This window comes from Bidens hawaiensis, unplaced genomic scaffold (assembly GCF_021521415.1).
Source record: "Bidens hawaiensis isolate Kalapana, Puna unplaced genomic scaffold, B.hawaiensis_p1.1 tig00049650_1, whole genome shotgun sequence".
Lineage (NCBI taxonomy): Eukaryota > Viridiplantae > Streptophyta > Magnoliopsida > Asterales > Asteraceae > Bidens > Bidens hawaiensis.
In genome coordinates this window covers 23848-31655 of record NW_027498878.1, presented here as the reverse complement: position 1 = coordinate 31655, position 7808 = coordinate 23848, and positions in this window count along the sequence as shown.

Below are 7808 nucleotides of genomic sequence, written 5' to 3'. Positions count from 1 at the left end.
GCAGACGTCCCTCTTTGAGGTGAGTCTTGCGGGTCCAACTGGGCTCTGCTGGGACCTACCTCTTCAAGTCCCCCCAGTCCAATGTTCTTCTCATGAATTGTTAATAAGTGAGGTGAACTTTTGGACTTAAGCAAAGGGTTTTGAAAAGGGTTTAGTTTTAAGGTTTTCCATGGGGATTCTTCCCGCGGAAGTCCTAATGTCACGTGCAGAAATTCCCGACTTTTCTGCTTGATCTTTGGGTATGATGCGGGTAGGTCTGTAACCTCCTCGCAAGTCAGGAGCGTTGAGTTCCACTTGTGTAGATTCTCCATGAGGTTTTGGTAGTTTTGAACATAGTGATCAATTATGTTAAACAACCAATTCCATCTTGGAGCTTCAAACAATCTAGTTCTCAACGTTCCCGCTATGCGGGGATGTTATTCCCGTTTCCGCAAGCATGGCCCAGAAGATCCTTCTTGGTTTCAATTCCCTGCGGAGTGCTAGGTATGTGAAGGTTTTCGCCTTGACACTGTACCCGCACTCGTCTTATAGTTACTTTACTTCCAAGGTATTCCTGGCTTCAATTCCCTGCGGGTGCTAAGTATGTGAAGAGTTTTGCCTTGACACTGTACCCGCACCCGTCTTATAGTTACTTGGTTGCCAATGTATTCTTGGCTTCAATTCCCTACAGGTGCTAAGTATGTGAAGGGTTTTGCCTTAACACTGTACTCGCACCTGTCTTATAGTTACTTGGTTGCCAAGGTAAGGGGTATAGTCCTGCTTACTTTTGAATCTTTTTGAATCTTTTTGAATCTTTTTGAAATTCGAAGAGTTGGTGAAAGGATAAGAACAGTCCAAACTGTTGAAGAGACGGTTGCGTAGTCCGACGGTTTCTTCTGACAGTTTCGGGACGTGCAGGAAGTTATGGCGACGTGACAGTATATGGTCAATCCAGACGCTTTTTCAGGCGCGTGGGCGCGAGTTTTCGGGCGCGTGGCCGCGAAGTTTACGGCACGCGTCCTGTTAACAGTTGTTGCCAGCTTGCATATTCCACGTGTCATAGTTTCATTGCACCTGCGCTTTCCTCTCTCTTCCGCATTAAATTCATCGCATTCATTGCGATGAGTATATAAAGGGAGGAGATGATGCATCTCAACTCCAGTTTCACCTCTCTCTTCTTCTTCTAAACGATTTCCGGCGAATACTCTAACTTTTCTGTCGAGCATTCTCCTGAAATCGTTCTTTACATTCAAAACATGTCTTCTACTCATGATCCTGAGGTTACTGTCGAGGAGTCCAATGTATACCTCGAGAATCCGTCGTCCACGTCGGACAAGGATGACAAGAGTACTGCTGGCGAGTGCCAGTGTGCTCTTTCCGTCGACGCTTATCGGTACATCGTCAGGAAGTTCATGCTCGAGCCCTTCGAGCCTGAGTTTCCTGAGGCACACCAGACGGTGTACGATGCCCCCAAGGGCAAGATAGGGGTGTATTCCGCATTCTTCGTCTATGGGAATCTCAGGTTCCCATTGACGAAGTTTGTGTACCGTGTTTTGGAGAGACACGGTGTACATCTGACGGAGGTACACCCAATGGCGATCGCCAAGATTCGCCATTTTGAATGGGTGTGCCTCATTCTGGGCGTGGAGTCCCATGTCGACGCCTGATGACCTTCTATTCCTGGAGGTTCATCCAGGGGTGGTATACCTTGGTCACTCGGATCAAGGGTTTGAAGATCTGTGCTACCGAGCGCAGTCTTCGGTCTTGGAAGCGGGTGTTCTTTTACATCTCCGCTCGCGTCGTCCCCATAGCGATGACGTTCAAGAACGGGAGAGCTCTCCCGAACCTTCACGCCTCCAACTACCAGGAGGCGGAATGGTTCTCCAAGATTTCCCGGGTCTAGTCTCCGGTTTACCGCTTTGCGGAGTCCGGGATGGTGATGCTCGGTATGAGCCGGGTGTGGAAGGATGCTGGGGCGGAGGCGCCACAGGTTCCCATCGTCCTTGAATACGGTTTGAACTCTATCCCTTACGGTATGCTTTATCTTCTTTGCTGATATAGGGTTTTTCTTCTAACTGTTTCTCTTTTTATTTCAGAGGGGAATGACTTACAATCGCTCCTGCATCCGCGGGAGGCTGGTGGTCCCGCTCGGCTGGGTACTCGTGCTCTTGATGAGAACGAGTTGCCCATCCTTGAGCAGACGGCGGATCGGTTTGTGGAGGTCTACCCGCCGGGCCATGAGATTTTGAGTGCCACGCGGCCAGGTAAGGAACTCTTTAACCCCCGCCCTCTCCATGCTTAAACCTCTGCTGGAATTCCTCTAATCTTGTCATCTTCTGATGAGGAATCCGCAGATGGTCCTTTCTTCGCGAGGAGGAAGAAGGCTGTTGGCGGGAAGGGCAAGGCGAAGGTTGCCTCCGCCGATCAGGTTAACCGGTCTAACTGGGAGACCGAGAGCGAGGAGGCGGAGGGGAACCCTGGTGGTGGTGAGACCACTGTTCCAGAGGTTGAGACAGCTGTCACCTCTGAGCAGCCCAGGATGACGACGGTGAGCGGCGTGAAGAGGCCGGCTCCATCGGGTTCGTCCCCGCCTATCAGAACCTTCAAGCTGAAGAGAACTCGTAAGTATAATTTTCATTTACTTTAACTGCATATCCTTCCGCCATTATATTTAACTATCTTGTCTTCATGCAGGCGTGGATGCAACTGCATTCCAAAGTGATGCGGGAAGGAGCAGTTCTGGACCCATGACGGTAGGCTTGGTCAACCTACCCGAGGCGACGACCCAGGCGGCTGCGCCTGTTTGCAGTATTGGTTCAGTTGCTCATCCTGTTTAGGCAACTGTTCCAACTGTAACGTCATCTCCGCCGGCTGTCAGTGCCATATTCACGGCGTCCTTCATTGAGCCAGCGGTGAGTTTTTCTGCGGGTTTTTCCGCAGCGGCGGCCACGGTTGTGAGTTCACCTCCAGTGAGTTCACCACCGATGGTCTCTATCGCGGCGGCTTCAACCGTGCCTCCGGCACCGGCGACTACCTCGCCCCCGGCCGGTTCAGCAGGTATGTTTGGGGCTTATAGCCAATCTCTGCCTCCTTCCCATCTGCCTGACCTCTTGGATGGATATCCGTTAGGTTCGGGTGATGGGTTTGGCGGCTACCGGCCTACTGTCGACCCTACAGGTGCGTAGGGTTATTTTGGCTTATTCTCTTTTTTTTTATCATCTTTTCCTAACTGCTTTTTGTTTTTGCAGTGTCGGATTCGAATGAGGTGTATGTTCCACGGTGGAACATCCGCCGGGGAACAACCCTTCGGACGGCTGTGGACTGCGTCGAGTGGGCGCGTCACGCGGCCCCCAGTGGTGCACTGGGAGAAGCTATGTCGAGCTACCAGGAGGGTAAGCTGACAAACGAGCTTCGGATTCTCCTTGCCCGGATGCAGCCGCGCGTCGAGCCGCTTTGTTGTGAAAACGACAAGTTAAAGGCGGCTCGTATCCAAGAAGTAGCTCAGGCGCGGGCTATCCGGGAGGAGAACAGGAGACTCTCCGCTGTTGCTGCGGAGAAGTAGAAGGCCTTCAAGGCCCTTGAGTTTGAAGTTCAGGCCCGTCTCGAGGCCCGTTCCAAGGCTACCCAAGCTGTTAACGAACAGCTTCGGTTGGCTAAGGAAACTGCGCGGAACGCAACCGAGAGGGCCACCAAGGCTGAAGCTGTTGCGGAGCCTCTGCGCGCCGAGAATGAGGAGCTCAAAGCCAAACTAGAGAGGCTCCAGCAGGCTCATGACGCCTTGGCCATGGAAGACGCCAAGAAGCTTCAAGAGATCTTGGACCAGAGGGGTATGCTTGACCATACTGAGCGTAAGCTAAAGGGCGTTGAAGAGGCTGCTGTTAAGGAAGTGTTGCTTGCCAACCTTAACAAAAGTGAAGCCGAACGCGCCCGTAACCAAGCTCAAGCTGCCATCCAGGAGGCTCTGGCTACCAAGGAATGGCTTCTACGAGAAGCGTTGCCGCAGGTAAGCTTAGCTTCATAACGTCTTTACGCTTTTCTTTGTACTTAGAAAAGGTTGATAATTTTGTAGGTTGTGCATCGGATCTTCGCGGACACATCTTACGACGATGCCATGAGCGCAGCCCTCAACGCTTCTCATGAGGATGGGGAAAAGGCTGGCTTCTTGCTTGGTCTGAGGTTTGTTGAGAAGGGCATCCCGCCTTCCAACTTCCCTCTATATGATGTAGATACTGAAGCTGCGTATGACCAAGCAGTGAACCAGTATGCTGCCTTCCCGCATCCGGTGGTGGAGAAGGTGAACGAATTTGCTGCTGCTGATGATGGGCAAACCATTCTCAAGACCTTCCTTGAACCGCCACAGCCAACTGATGGTGCGGGTACAAGTGGGTTTGGAGGGAGTGGTCCTGAAGCTTGAACCTTTAGATCCCTTCCCACTGTTAGGATAGGTTTATGTTTTTGTATAGATTTACACTCTTGTAGGCGGGTAGATACCCGGCCATTCTTGTAATACTTGAATGTTTATGGAATATATAAATCTTTGTGCGGGTAGGACCGCCACTTTCACTGGTTAACTTGCTTTATAGACGTTATATGACTTGCTCATGCATATTATAGCTTAATTTGGCACTTGTTTTGCCGCATAAACCATATATGATTCGCTCGTGCATACTTTAACTTAGCAAATTTCCAAGTGTTTTGAACAAGTTAACCGTTCGACGCGCGGTTGTCAATAGGTTAGTGTTCAGTTTCCTCTATCATGATTGTGCGGGTAGGACCGTCACTTTCATTTAGTGGGATGACCGATCTTCACCTATAACTGACCTGCGTGAAGGTTTGCCGTTTTTTGTGTTTATGCGAGTTTTGCCGCCGTCCACACGCAACGACTTTTCACACTTATTTATGCGGTGAATACCGGCATATCAGTGTGTTGAATAAGTTAACCGTTCGACGCGCGGTTGTCAATAGGTTAGTTCGGTTTCCTCTATCATGATTTGTGCGGTTAGGACCGGCACTTTCTTTTAGTGGGATGACCCAACTTTACCTATAACTAACCTACGTGAAGGTTGTCCTTATCTGTTTTTTGTGCTTACGCGGGTTTTGCCGCCGTCCACACGCAACGATTTCTTCACACTTATGTATGCGGTGAAAACCGGCATATCAGTGTTTTGAATAAATTAACCGTTCGACGCGCGGTTGTCAATAGGTTAGTTCGGTTTCCTCTATCATGATTTGTGCGAGTAGGACCGGCACTTTCATTTAGTGGGATGACCCAACTTTACCTATAACTGACCTGTGTGAAGGTTGGCCGTTTTTTGTGTTTATGCGGGTTTTGCTGCCTTCCACACGCAACGACTTACTTCCCCACTTATGTATGCGGTGAAGACCGGCATATCAGTGTTTTGAATAAGTTAACCGTTCGACGCGCGGTTGTCAGTAGGTTAGTTCGGTTTCCTCTATCATGATTTGTGCGGGTAGGACCGGCACTTTCATTTAGTGGGATGACCCAACTTTACCTATAACTGACCTGCGTGAAGGTTGGCCGTTTTTTGTGTTTATGCGGGTTTTGCCGCCTTCCACACGCAACGACTTACTTCCCCACTTATGTATGCGGTGAAGACCGGCATATCAGTGTTTTGAATAAGTTAACCGTTCGACGCGCGGTTGTCAATAGGTTAGTTCGGTTTCCTCTATCATGATTTGTGCGAGTAGGACCGGCACTTTCATTTACTGGGATGACCCAACTTTACCTATAACTGACCTGCGTGAGGGTTGGCCGTTTTTTGTGTTTATGCGGGTTTTGCCGCCTTCCACACGCAACGACTTACTTCCCCACTTATGTATGCGGTGAAGACCGGCATATCAGTGTTTTGAATAAGTTAACCGTTCGACGCGCGGTTGTCAATAGGTTAGTTCGGTTTCCTCTATCATGATTTGTGCGGGTAGGACCGGCACTTCATTTAGTGGGATGACCCAACTTTACCTATAACTGACCTGCGTGAAGGTTGGCTGTTTTTTTGTGTTTATGCGGGTTTTGCCGCCTTCCACACGCAACGACTTACTTCCCCACTTATGTATGCGGTGAAGACCGGCATATCAGTGTGGAAAGTTCATAAGTATAAATGTAAGATTATCAGTGTCAATGTGATAAGGAGAATCATTTCCATTAGAAGTGGCTCTGGGCCTTTTCTTTTACAAGTTTGGAATTGATCTACATGCAACCTGTGTAATTGAGCTCCCTTCCATGTTCTTGGGATGGGAGTGTCATCGAGCCTTTCGAGCCGACATGCACTTGGTTCGGAATCTCGTTGTTTACGCAGTATGTAGTCTCCAACATTGAAGCTGCAGTTTCGTGTTTTTCCCAACTGGGGTTCAACACGCATTAGCCTGCTCAGCGTTCATTACGCCACGAGGTGTCTGAGCGTCCCATCTCTGACAAATGCTTCGACGATGTCCTTCAAGTCTACGCATTCCTCGGTGTTGTGGCCTTTTGTCCTTTGGAAGTCACAGAATTTGCTTTGATCAGCGTTTGGACGTTGTCGGATAATTGGAGCCTCTGGCCATGGGAGCCTCTCAGTGGCGAATATCTCGGTGACGCTTTTGGTGAGTGGCGTCCATCTGGAGTTCCGGTTCGACGACTGCATGTTGTCCTTTCCGCCTAACCGAGGATGCGAGCCGGATGAGGTGTCAAAGTTTACCCTTGACTGCCAAATACCTAGCTTCCTCTTTTTGTTTAGTCGGGCGGTAAGGACGTTGTTTTCTCTTGTTTTCTGGGTGTAGAGGTTTGTGCTTTGGGGAAGATCTCTACCCAGTTGCTTTTCCATTTCCGCAAAGCGTTTAGCTGCTGTCATGATGGCATCCCATGTGGATGGCATGCCGTCTTTACCCGTTAAGGTGCGGATGAGCTCTGGATATTTCGCGCCCTGAATGAAAGCAGCGCGAACAAGATCTTCGCTAATAGCGCCCAGACTCAGCTTCTTTGAGTTGAAGCGAATAAAAAAGTCTAGCAAAGATTCATCTTCCTCTCGGATGCAGTTGAGGATCGTCCATTGCTCTTCAGTGTACTTTCTTTGTTGACTGAAGTGTTGGCTGAACTTCTGTTGAAAGTCTGCCCAAATCGTAGATGTGGTGGACCGGTAGACGGTCAAACCATGCTCTGGCTGCCCCAACAAGTGTCATTTGGAACATGTAACACCACGTGGGTTCCGTCCAATTGCTGACGGTTGCCCCCGCTATGAATCTGTTCAAATGATCGTCTGGGTCAGATATACCATCATATGTGCCTATATTGGACATTTGTTTGGCACTTTTCGGGGCGATTGCTTCCGCAATGTCCCTTGCAAATTTGGACATTTTCCCGCATTTGCAGCAGTTGGTCTGAAGGTTTTGGAGAAGTCACGCGGGTTTCCCGCCGCATTCCTTGGTTTGAAGGTTTCTCCGAAATGCCTTCTCGGTTGGAAGTCCGTTTCCTTACGCTTCCCTTTTGCCCTGTGGCGAGGGTTTGCGTCGGTGTCGGATTCCTCCCGATCATCGTCCGAGTAATCGCACTCACTGCTCGTGTTGAGCTGCTGTCGAGTGCTTCCGAATTCGTCAGCCTGTTGGAGTGAACGTAAGCGTTCATCCAACTCAGCTTGGAATTCCCTTTGACGTTTTTTCCGCCCACGCTTTAACTTGATCAAGTGTTTGGCGGGGGGGCCTCGTCTGTTGTCTTTCCACCTGGGTATCAATGAGCCCCAGGGGATGATTGTTTACTGCACTTGCCCCGGCTTGGGTAGCCGGGATAGTGTTCGTAAAATTTACTGCACTTGCCCCGGCTTGGGTAACCGGGGTAG